Here is a 13,476-nt window from a genome sequence, read left to right as displayed (position 1 = left end):
ATTGTAGAACCTTTGTCAGTGTCAGCCATGTGGATGAGTCACGGCCATTGCTTGGCCAATGTGCTCTCTGTGAAAGCCTGAGAGAATGTTTTCTTTCCATGTGAGTCTCCTTAGGCACACTCTATGTCATCGATCACTTACCTTTTAGAGCAAAAGTTAAAGCTCCATCAGTAGCCTCTGCGTGAGCTCATGCTGCGTGTCACACAGCTAGATGCTGGGCTCAGTCAACCTCCACTGTCTGCATCCAGCTGCTCTTTGCACATAGCTGGCCGTGTCACACTGACCCCATCCAGCTGCAGTGTCTGTGATTTTCAACTGAAATTATGCACAAGTGTAGCTTTGTTTTGGCCCACTTCAAGGACTCTGTGCTTTCTACCCAGAACACACTGGCCGAGCTGAGGACCTTGTCAGCTCTACTGAGCAAGCTCCAGAAGTGCTCAGGCTCCAGATGTGCTGCAGCCCCACTCCCATCCTCCCTGCTCCCCCAACTGTCAGGTGGGTTCACGTGCTGGATGGTGCGGTGGGAGGGGCGTGGGTGCAGTGAGGAACAGTTTCATGGTTCCATGGGACTCAGAAGTGGTTTTCTCTCCTCTGGCTCTGGGATTCATACATAAAGCAGTGCCTGGACCTTCTGGATGTGCCTGTGCCCTCCACTTTGAGGAGGAGCACACCGAGCAGCAGGCGTATCCCCCATGCCCTGCTGCTCCCCACTGCCCAGCAATGTTATGTAAAACAGAGACCTCTATCTACCTAGCTGCTTCTAGGGCACTTGCCCAATGGTCAAGGCAAGCATGTGTTATACACTGAGATCATGACCTACGTGAAGTACATGGCCACACACTTAGTGTAAATCATAATAACATATTTTTATTAATGTTATTGAGGAACAAATAGTAATGAGACAGTTTCAAAACCAATTAGTAATACAGATTTTTTTTTACTTCGTGCATTGTTAATCTCTTTAATCTTTTTTTTTCTAACTCACAGATGCTCTTTATTAACACATGAAAAGGTCAAAGTCACTGGGACACTATGATTATTTTGTACATGTATTGTATTCTTGCTCTTTGAGTTTCTGGGGCTTTTCAGGCCCCCTTCTGTTCTGTTTTTTATTAATTTTATTGAGAAACCAGTAACAATGAGAAGGTTTCAAAACAGAATAATAGGACAGTTTCTTTTTTAAAATTTTATTGAGAAAAAATAGCAATGAGACAGTTTCAAAACTGATTAGTAGGACAGTTTCAATAACTAATACATTACATATTGTTGTCTTAGTGGTTACTCATAGTAGAAGATGCAGACATGATATCCTGTACACAAACACTATCACAACAAATACTTCTATACATTAAATTAAGAGAAGTTAGCTCTATATCTATCCTACCTCTTTTGAAGATACAGATACAAAATGGTCCTTCATTTGTATCCCCTTTTTTGTTTAGTTTTGTCAGAGATGGATATTCCATTGTCATATAAATATTGTAGGTGCATGAATTCATCAAAATATTCCAATATAGTCCAGTAGTCCACAATAGTAGTGGGTTATCCATAGGACTGGCAATGTCAGAAGTTGTAGACTTCAGCCTTTTACACCTCAGCCAATTAATATGGCTTTACTTTTAATACTTTGTTTTTATACTTTTCTGCTGAATGATTAAGTCCAAGATAAAACAAGATCTATATAACAAGAAATGTAACTTTTGTGTCTGATAAAGTCAGTCAAATTCCCTCAGAATTTATTGTGAAACACTGTACCACAGCTTGTAGATCCTTTGTCAGTGTCAGCCATGGAGATGAGTCATGGCCATTGTGTGAACAATTTGCTCTCGGTGAAAGCCTGAGAGAATATTTTCTCTCCATGTGACTCTCCTTAGGCACACTCTACATCAACAATCACTTTTCTCTATGGCCCCATAATCTCCTTGATCAGAAAATTTGGGCCACAACTGAGTTACATGATGTTACAGTACAGGTTCTCCTATCTACTGAGTCCTGTCCAACCTTGAAAGACTAGGACCAAAATGGTGGCATCCTTGAAGCCCTTCTTTTTCTCTAATTTTTGGTCTGCAAACTTAGGTTGTTAACCCACCAGAATAGACACTTATTGTTACCCTACATCATAGGCACTTGAGCTTAATCTCACTATATGACTGAATATCAAATATCTTAGACATAATATGGAACAGGTATTTTCCATCAAGTATTGATATGTTAAGGTTTAAGTCCCTACAGAATATGAAGAAAAAAATTACAAAATATTTTAAAAATAGGAATAAAAAATGACATATTTTTACACAGAAATTAAGATATCTAACCATATACAGCATTGAAGCAGTATGTATTTAGAAGACCAGAATGACAAGAATTCCAAGTATGACCCTGGTATTTAGACATTGCTATCTTCAGTGCAGTTGCTTAGTTCACAGATATCAGCATATATACTTAGTCAGGGTTAGAATCCTACCAGGTAACTGCTAGTATCAAAAACCTACTGAAGATTCTCAAGATCATTACCTTAACCACCCTGTGCATATAAATATATGGCTTTGCTCCTGTCATGTTTCCTTGCTTTTGTCCTTGCCCTGTCTTGTTGTCTAATCTTTAAGTTCTCTCTTTCCTTTTAATTGTGATGTACCTTTTCATTTTTATTTCTTCTTTTGAGTTCTTACACTAGGGATACTATATGATATTTACACATGTGGGTCTGATTTATTTCATTATGAGTATATCTTCAAGTGACATCCACTAAAATATAAGGGCCTTGAGTTTATCATTCCTTATAGCTGAGTAATACTCCATTGTATAAAAATACCACATCTTTTTCAACATTTACTCAGGTGACAGGTATCGTGGTTGTTTCCAAGATGTGGCTATCACAAATTGTGCTGCTATAAACATAGATACACATATATCACTATGATATAACATTTTCAGTTCCTCCGAGAAAATTCCCAGTAGGGGGATAGCAGGCTTGAATGGGATGTCCAGTCCCAGTTTTTTAAGGAGTCTCCACACTGATTTCCATAATGGTTGTACCAGTCTACATTCCCACCAGCAGTGGAGAAGGGTTCCTTTTTCCCCACAGCCCCTCCAACATTTATTGTTGGTTGATTCCTTTATGATAGCCATTCTTTCTGGGGTGAGATGGTATCTCAGTGTTGTTTTAATTTATATTTCAAGGAAGGCTAGTGATGTGGAGCATTTCTTCATACATTTATTTCCTCTTTAATTTTGTCCTCTGAAAAGTGTGTGATCTTGGATGCCCAATTCTGGATTGGATCTTTAAATTTTGGGGCCCTAATGTTTTTTAGCTCCTCATAAATTCTAGAGAGCAGACCTTTGTCTGAGTGCTTATTAAGATTTTTTCCATATTTGTGGGCTTTCTTTTCACTATGTTGTCAATGTCTTTTGACGTGCAAGAATTTCTCCACACTGATTTGCCAGTTGTTAATTTTTCAAGTATTGCCTGTGAGATTTGATATTTGTTCATGAACTTTTTGCCTACCCCTATGTCTTCAAGAGTTCCTCCTCCTTTCTCTTCCTGGAGATTTAGTGTTTCTGTTTTAATATTTAGATCTTTAATCCATTTTGACTTTAGCTTAGTGCATTGTGATTGACCAGGGCCAAGTTTTAGTTTTTGGCATGCAGACAGCCAGTTTTTCCAGCACCATATGTTAAAGAAGCTATCTTTCTTCCAGTAAGCATATTTGGGCCCTTTGTCAAAGATAAGTTGACTAAGTGTGTTCAAAGTGTCTTTTGCATTTTCTAATCTATTCCATTGATCCTCAGGTCTATTTTGCTTCCAATACCTTGCTGATTTTATCACAGTAGCTTTGTAGTATACTTTCAAGTCAAGAATTGTAATGCCTATTATGCTGTATTTGTTGCCCAGGATTGCCTTTGCTACTCTAGGTTTTTCTTGGTTCCAAATAAATTTTAGGAATGATTTCTCTAGGTCTGTGAGTTATGTTCATTGTAGGTTGGAAGGGATTTCACTAAATCTGTACAGAAATTTTGGGGGTATGACCATATCTTTCCATTTTCTGAAATCCGTTATGATTTCTTTTTTCAGAGTACTATAATTTTCCTTGAGATGTTCTTTGACTTCTTTAGTTAGATTAATTCCAAGGTATTTCATTTTCCTTGGTGCTATTATAAGAGGTATTGTTTCTCTAATTTCCCTCCCAGTGTGTTTGTTATCTGTGTAGAGGAATGATATTGACTTTGTATTCTGCTACGCTACTGAATTTGTGTATCTATTCTAGTATCTTCTTGGTGGAGTTTTTTGGATCTTCCATGTAAAGTATCATGTCATCTACAAATAATGATAGCTTCACCCCTTCTTTACCTATGTTTATTCTTTTATGTCTCTCTCTTATTTCATGGCTCTAGCTAATGTTTCCAGAAATATATTCAATAGGAGTGGTTAGAGGTCTTCCTTGTCTTGTACCAGATCTGAGAGTAAAAGATTTTTCTTTCTCCCCATTTAGAATTATGTTAGCCATTGGGTTGTCATAGAAGGCTTTTACCAGATTGAAGTAGAGGCCATCTATTCCAATTTTCTGTAGGACTTTCAAGATGAATGAGTGTTGGACTTTGTCAGAAGCCTTTTCTGCATCAATTGAGATAATCATGTGGTTTTTAGATTTGGCTCTATTGATATTGTGTGTTACATTTATAGATTTGCATATATTGAACCATCCTTGCAACTCTGGGATGAATCCTACCACATCATGGTGTATAATCTTCTTGATGATTTGCTGTATTCTATTTGCTAGGATTTGCTTGAAGATTTTTACATGGATGGTCATGAGGGAGATTGGCCTGTAGTTCTCTTTTTTAGTTGTATCTTTCCCTGGTTTTGGTATCAGTATAATACTTGACTCCAGGAATGATTTTGGGAGGATTGCTTCCTTTTCAATTTCATTGAAGAGGTTAAGGTGTATTGGCATTACATCTTCTCTAAATTTCTTGTAGATATCAGCTGTGAATCCGTCAGGACCTTGATTCCTTTTTGTCGGTATGTTTTTTATTACATCTCATATTTCATGGGCTTTCATTGGGTTATTGAGAGTTGTTATACCTTCTTGATTTAGTTTTAATAATTTGTACCTTTCAAGGAATCTGTCCATTTCTTCTGTGTCTCCTATTCTGTGAGAGTAAAGATTCTCAAAGTAGCTATTGTTAATCTTCTGAATTTCCACTGGGTCTGTGGTGATTATACCCTTTTCATTCCTTATTGCTTGCATTTGAATTTTTTCTTTCCTCTTTTTGATGAGGTTAGCTAGGGGCTTATCAATTTCGTTTTATCTTTCAAAGAACCAGCTTTTTTATTCATTAATTCTTTGAACTGCTTTCTTTGTCTCAAATGAATTAATTTCTGCTGTAATCTTTACAATTTCTTCCCACCTTTGGGCTCTGAGTTTGGTTTTCTCTTCCTTTTCTTGATTTTGGAGGTGCAACATTATGGTGTTTATTTGTCCCCATTCTGTTTTGCTAATGTGTGCATTCACAACTATAAATTTCCCTCTGAGAACTGCTTTCATCGCATTCCATATATTCTGGCAAGTGTGCTTGAAATTTCATTGAAGTGTAGATATTGTTGAATTTCATCTGTGACCCATTGATTGCTGAGTAGGGTGTTGTTTAATTTCCATGAATTTAGGGTTTTTTCTGGTTTCTTTTGTTGTTTATTTCCAGTTTCATTGCACTGTGGTCAGATGATGTGCATGGGATAATTTCTGTTTTCTTGCATATACTTAAGCATGACCTATGGACCAGTATGTGGTCTATTTTAGAGAATGACCCATTTCCAGCTGAAAAAAATGTGTATTCAGCTGTTGGGTGGAACACTCTGAATATGTCCACTAAGTCCATTTATTCAAAGCTCTGGTTCAGTTCTTCTACTGCTTTGCTAATTTCTTGTTGATTGAGCTATGTTTCAGGGGTAAGGGGGTATTGAGGTCTCCTGTTAAGATTGTGGTATTGGATATTAGATTTTTTTATGTCCATTAAGATTTGTCTTATATGGTTGAGTGCTCTCTTATTTGGTGTGTACATATTCATGAGTGTTACCTCTTCCTCTTGCATTTTTCCCCTAGCCAGTATATAGAATTCTTCTTTATTTCATTTTATCATTCTTGGTTTAAAGTTGAGACTGTCTGAGAGAAGAATTGATATCCATGCTTGTTTCTGAGGTGCTGGTGTGTATAGTATTGCTTTATATCCTTTGACTTCAGCCTATCAATTTCTTTATGAGTTAAGTGTGTTTCATGGATACAGTATATTGTTGGATTTTGTTTCCTAATTCACTGTGTCCTATTTCTTTTAATTGGTGAATTGAGTCCATTTACATTGAGGGTTATAAGTGAGATGTATTAACTTATGATTGACATGCTATTTACCTGCTGTTGTTTACTCATTTTTCTCCTGTGTTTAATTGTTTGCCCTATTTAGTGGGTTCCTTCTGTTCTCATTCGTGGAGTTCTGATCATTTTGGTCCCTCTCTAGAACATCTTTCAGTAGTCTGTGTAGGGTTGGCTTTGTCATCATGAAATTCTTTAGTTGTTCTTTGTCCTGGAAGTATTTCTTTGGTTGTTCTTTGTCCTCTGCTTTTCTTGCCTTCATGGTTTTTGAAGAGAAGTCTGCCATTATTCTGATGGGTTTTCCTTTAAATGTGATCTGTTTCTTTTCTCTAGCGGCTTTCAGTATGTTATTCTTGTGCTGGATTTCTGGTATATTGATTATTATATATCTCGGTGTCTTTTTAATTGGGTTGATGTTCTTTGGAGTTCTGTATGCTTAGGTTAACTGAATGTCAGATTGTTTCCCCATATTTGTAAAGTTTTTTGCTATTACTTCTGCCAATATTCTTTTTATATTATTTGTATTGATTCCTTCTTTCTCAAGATGCCGATTAGTCTCACATTGTTCATCTTTACATCATCTTGCAGGTGATGTATTATTTTTTCCTGCATCCTTGTTGTTTTTAAGAGATCTTTTTTGCCTTTTCACTAGCTGCTATGTCATCTTCAAGATCTGAAACTGTATCTTCACTTTCACTCAAACGGTTGTGAAAGCTTGTGATTGAAATTGTAAGTTCCTCTATATTTCTTTGACTATGCTTCATACAATGTATTTCTTTCCTATATTGCTCATTCCAGGATTCTAATCTCCTCTATTTTTTATCAGTGTCTTCTTGAGAAGCAGTTATGAATTCTTTTACTTCAGAGATTATTTGTCATCTAATTTTTTGTATATGTTTGTGCTTTTCATTCTATACCTCAGACACTATTCATTCATTCATAGATTTCTTTTTTTATTTCAGAGCTTATTTGTGATCTTAGTTCTTCTATATCTATCTGCAGTTGTTTCTCTACCTCAGACATTATTAATTCAGACATTTCAGCTATGTGATTCCAAATTTCTTCTCTGCTAGTGTCCTCTGCTCTTGCTCTGGGTGGGTTCAGGGCCTGAGATGGCATTTTGGTCCTTTTCTTTGTCATTTTACATAGCACTGTCCTCTGACCTTTGGTGTAGAGCTTTGCTGAAGTTATAGCCTTAGCACCTTGTGAAAATCAGGTGCAGACCTACAAAGTTTGATTTCCTCCAGTGTGTCTGGCTTGGATCTGCTGCTGTGCTCAACTTCTTGCAGCTGCAGCCCTTGGAAGTGAACCTTGTATGTCTCTGTGGGAAGATGCTCTGCTTCTGGATTAGCTATGTGATTCTGGGCCCTAGCTTCTTCGCTGGGATTTCAGCTGCAGTTTCACCCCAGGCCTGCATGCCAGGCCTGAGCTGGGTCTAGAGGATTCAAATGGGTGCAGGGTAGCGTGAAAGTACTCCCATATCCTCCAGAGGCCTGGGCTTGTGCTGGGTCTGGAGGGGTCCTGAGAGCATGGCGGAAGTTCTCATTCACTTGCTGGTCCTAGGCAGGGTCTGGAGGGTTGGAGGGTTCCGCAGAGCATGGCTGAAGTTCTCACTCATGAGCCGGGTCTGTGCTGGGTCCAAAGGGGTCCAGCAGGCTGAAGGAAGTGAGGAAACTCTCCCACACACTCAGTGTGCCTGGGCTTGGGCTGGGTCTAGAGGGGTCTACAAGATCTTTTTCATTGGGCTTATAAGGTCCATGTTCATGCATCTTAAAGGAAAACTTCAGCAATGTCTATGAGTAAGCTTTCTCATTTAATGCTGCTTTTCTGAGCAGAGAACCTGATTCTTTTAAGTTGTTTCTAATTTTTAAAGAGAGTACAAAATAGTATTAGAACAGAAAATTGTAAATAATACATTATTTTCCAATGAAAGTAATATTATTCTCAGTATTTGTTGTATTGCATAGTGTTGTCTTCAAATCAGTTGTTCATATTACCAGATATATGCACGCAAAATTGGAAGAAGAATGAAAAAAATGCATGAGAAAGTAAGAAGGCAGAAAACAGAAAAAGAACTGAAAAAAAGAAAATAAATTGAGGAGTAAGTGCTCTTTTCCACTAAGCAGAAATCCACAGTACAATTCTCCAAACCATCCTCCTTACATACATAGATATATTGCTTTCTCCCACTCCATTTCCTGTCCTTTTCTTCTACTCAGGATTTCCTTACCTTTGAACAGGCTCATTCCCTTTTCCCAATATCCACTGTACCCTCCAGATTTTATTTTCTCTTTCAGGTTCTGACATTGAGGAGACAATATGTTGTTTGCACATGTGGGTATGATTTATGTTACTTAGGGGTATTGTCACTAATAGCATCCATTTACGCATGAAAGTTTCCAGTGTATCGTTTTTTTATAGCTGCATAACACTTGATTGTTTAAAAACATCACTTCGTTATCTATTCCTTAGTGGAGAGGCATTTGGGTATTTTCCAAGTTTTAGTTATGACAAATTGCACTTCTGTAAACATGGGCGCATGTCTATCGCTGTGATATGATGTTTTCAGTTCTTCTGGAAAAATACCTGGAGGAGAACAGCTGGATTGAATAGGACAACCAATCCAAGTTTTGGGGGGAATCTCCACATTGATTTCCATAGTGGCTGTACAAGTCTGCTCTCCCACCAACAGTTGAGATGTGTTTCTTTTTTCCCATAACCCCTCTAGCATTAATTATTGATTGACTAATTTATGATAGTCATTCCTTCTGGGGTGTGAAAGAATCTCAGTTTTGTTTTAATAATCATTCCTCAAAAGACCAATGATGTTGAACATTTTTTCATATATTTTATTTTATTTTATGTCATTTTTATGCATTTAGTAAAGGGTTTACAGGGTCTCACTACACAGATTGGACTCATAGCGATCCTTCCTGTTTTTTAGTCCCCTGTGTGCTGGGTTTACAGGTCCATGCCACTAAGCTCATTGTCAATCCCTGTCTCATTGTGCCCCAGGGGCGGGGCCAGCACATCATACTTGGGATCTAACCCCGGTCCCTCCGTCTCCCCGACTAGGCACTTTAATACACTGAGCTATATGGGCAGCCTGATTTTTTCATAAATTTACTTGCCATTTGTATTTATTCATCAGAGAGATACATATTCATCTCAGATTCCCATGTTTCAATTGGGTCACTGAATTTTGGGTGGCCTGACATTTTTTAAATTTCTTTTGTGTTGTCAGTAGAAGGCTTTTGTCACATGTTTCTTTTTGAAGGTATTTGGCTGAAGTGAAGAGACCACTAGAATCAGTCTGTAGCATAGGAGGCCATTGGAGAACATCCATTATGCTATCTTTATATGTATTTTTCATATATATTCTGGCCATAAAGTACATGGTGGCCTTCAATTCACCATGAACCAAGCTGGCCTGAAACTCACAGAGACCCTCCTGCCTCAGCCTCCTGAGTGTTAGAATTCCAGGCTTGTGCCCCAACCCCAGGACTCTCTTCACTGTGTAGATGAAGGAATGCAAGCCTAGGGCAGCGTGGTCCCTTGTCAGGGAGCACACAGAATTTTCTGTGAGCCAGGTCATCTCCTTGGACCACATGCACTGGATCCTGAGCCCCAGTCCTGTTAGCTCTTCAGCAATTACTGCCCCCTCCATCCTGTACAGTACTCTGAAAGAAGGCACTGAAGCCTCCAGTCTCTCACTCCTAACCCAAATGTAGATACTATTTTACTTATATGGCATATGATTTGTGAAGTTCAATTCTGTGTCACTCATACATATCTGTGATGTATACCAGGAACAAAACGGGTATATCAGTTGTATTTCTCATACATATCTGTGGGGTCTTTTTTCCCATAGAAAAACAATGAACCTCTCTTGAAGACATTTAGTATTCTCATGCTAGCACTTGCCTGGCTTTGATGTTAATGCAATTCTCCCTCTCCTTCCAAAAGGCAGAGAGAACTTTCTCCATCACAGGCCCCAACTCCAAGATCTCCTTCAAAGCCCAGTCTTTCAACAGGCAATTCATAAGCAAAAAGCACTGCTGTCTTCAAGGTTTATTAACTTTTTCATGAAGCAAGATTCGTTTATAATGGACACACCCTGAGTAATAGGTAATTTCTGTTTTTGTTAACACTCTCAGGCTTCCACATTATGCCAGAGATATGGATTGTTCAGAGTAAGCCACAGAGTTGTCACTTCAAATGTACACATGTAATTTCAGTAGTACATCAATGACCATTCTCTGTCTACTGACGCATAAATCTTAAAAGAGGAGAATTTGTATTTTTCCAAATTTGACACGTCCATATTTTAGACAGTAGAATTCTAAGAGTCCTCCATGGTAAAGCATGCTTCTGTCTCTTGCAAACATGGGATTCACCTTAAGGGACACAAGCAACTGAAGAAGTGGCATCAGATCCTGGAGGCATGACTGATGCACATTCACCCCCACAAAGCACAGCTTCCATCAAAACTCGGGCCTCCAAGAGCAGGGCAGAGGGAACACAGAACTCTCTTGTGCTCCACACCCAGAATCTTCTCATCAGCTCCTTTGATTCCTCTTTCCCCTCTTTCCATACTCCCAAGTGTCAACCATCCATCATATTTGCCCATGATCCCAGGCTGAGCAACACATGCAATTTCACCAAGGGGCTAAAAGCAAGGATATTTCAAAGCTGGAAGTGGAAAAAAGAAAGAGGGAAAAAGAAATGCCCGATCATGACTGGCCCTGAGATGTGACTGGGCTGTGGGAAGGGGAGAAGTAGAGTGGTGAGAGGGGTTTGACGGGTGGGTACTACTGCTGGGAGGCATCCAGGGAACCAGGAATGCTTTAGGATACCTGAAATTTACTTGAGAGGATGCAGGCCTTGCCATCAGACTGTGGCAAGTGCACACAGGTCTGTTGGGAGCCATGCAAGCTGGAAATTGACTCTATGTGGGAGGGCAGGATAAAGCCTCATTGCTTAAAGCAGTCAAGCTACCTCAGGTTTGAGAAAAACATCCTGCCTGGACATTGTGCACTCTTAGTCGCTAGGCAATATTGTATATTTCAATTTTGCAGAGGTGTAAATAAACACCCCTAATGTTGTTCTGGAGTCCTCAGCCTGTGTGTGAGGCATGGTCCACCACCCCACCTCAGCTATTATCTATTTTCTCAGTGAGGGTGGTTGAAGTAGCTGCTAGTTATTAAGGAGAGCTACAAATATCCCTGAGAGTAAGATTCATCTGACCCTGCTGATTCCTCAGAATACTCTTGATCCAGGCACGTGGGATGCCCCTGTATTCCCAGCCTGGATGTGAGAAACCAGAAGGTGCATAACGTCACTGGAAGCTGTTGGTGGAACAAGGCCAGGAGGAGGATGAGAGCGTGGGCAGAAGGAAAAGCAGTGGGTCAGCAGGACCAAGACAATGTCTCAGGACAGACCTCTGGCAGTTTAGGAGTGCTGGCCCTTGTGCCCATCATGTGTGTTGCCCAGGTAGTGCCTGTGTTTCTGCCTCACAGTCTTACATGCCTCAATGCCCTAATTGACTATGTGAATATCTCTCACTGACAGCACACACAAATATGTTGATACTATTTTACTTACTTATATGGCATATGGTTTCTGTCACTCATATGGCATATGGTTCTGTGTCACTCATACATATCTGTGATGTATACCGGAAGTAGAACTGGTATATCAGTTGTATTTTCTCTTACATATCTGTGGAGGTTTTTATGTATTTGGTACAGGGTGTCACTACGCATCTTTGACTCATAGTGATGGTCCTGTTTTCAGCCTCTGCATTGCACTATGCCAGGTTTCCGTGGTAGCTCAGTATGCCCGTGGATGGGGCCTGCCAGTCATGCGCTGTTGGGGATCTCTGGTCCTTGCTCATGCCTCAGCAGGGATATCTGTGTTGTATACAGGGGGTAGCAAAGGTAGGTCAGCACTATTTTCTTGGGTTTTTGAATGTTCGTTAACAGGAGCCTCTGCTCATGAGCAGTTTCCAAAAACTGTGATTTCCTTGGGTCATTTTTCATTTTCAAAGGCTGCCAAAGCCAAACCCCTGTTCTAATTATGGAAAAACGAAGGACAGAGTGCCTGTCTCAGACTTCTTAGGACAAAGCTGTCTGGTTCTGAAGCGGGTTACCAGGGCAGCCCCGCCTCTGACCTGAACAGTGGTTTTGGTCCCAGTGATGCCACTTCCAAGTCTTCCATTGCATTAGTGTTTACTTTTCCTGTAGCTTGCGATATATCTTTGCTTAGTTTTGTTTGTTCTTCTGACGCCAGGTTTCTACAGGTGGCGTTTGACTCTTGATATAGCCCAAGCCTGATTGGAACTGGGAGAGATCCTCCTGCCTCACCTCCTGGGTGCTGAGTTTGCAACCATAGTTCATATACAGTATACAATTCTGCACTCCTTACATTCTGCCCTCCTATAGAGATACATTACCTTAGGATCTCAACTGATCAGGTCACTATACCCCAGAAGAGCAGAAAATGGATGCTCTGGTACTTCAGGAAAAGTCAATGTTTTTGTGAATAAATCACCTAAACCATACAAAAAAGCAGAATGTGACCCTGCACCTGAAGCTCCATGCGGTTCTCTAACCCCCACCCCCACACAGATGCAGGTTCCAATCTCATTCTCTTGTCACAAACACTGAGCGACAGCATCATCCCCCCCACTTGGCTCACTGGAATATTGAGAATGGAACTTCCATTTGAAACAGGGTTCTCAGTGACCACCCTGGTGGTCGAGGGCGCCAGACACAGCACCCTCTCATTCTCTACATGGCCTTGGCTGAGAGGGGGCTGCAAGAGGTCAAAGGAGAGAGAATGTGGTCCAGAACCAGCCCCAGCTCACTGAGAACCCTGCTGTCTTGGAGGTGGAGGCAGCCCTCAGCCTGTATCCTGATTTCAGTGTGGGAGCCTCGCACACAGCTCTGATTGTGCCACAGAAGGAGATGGAGGTTGTGAGATGGGGGTTGCTGCCTGGGCCCAGGCTGCCTGAGATCATGGCCACTCCTGCCTTACTGGCTCTTGATGCCCAGCAGAGAAAATGTTCGGTGCCCCATGACAGAGTGCCAGAGCACTTCCTGAGGCTGTC

Source organism: Octodon degus, unplaced genomic scaffold (assembly GCF_000260255.1).
Source record: "Octodon degus isolate 3935 unplaced genomic scaffold, OctDeg1.0 scaffold00319, whole genome shotgun sequence".
Lineage (NCBI taxonomy): Eukaryota > Metazoa > Chordata > Mammalia > Rodentia > Octodontidae > Octodon > Octodon degus.
This window is presented reverse-complemented; position numbering follows the sequence as displayed.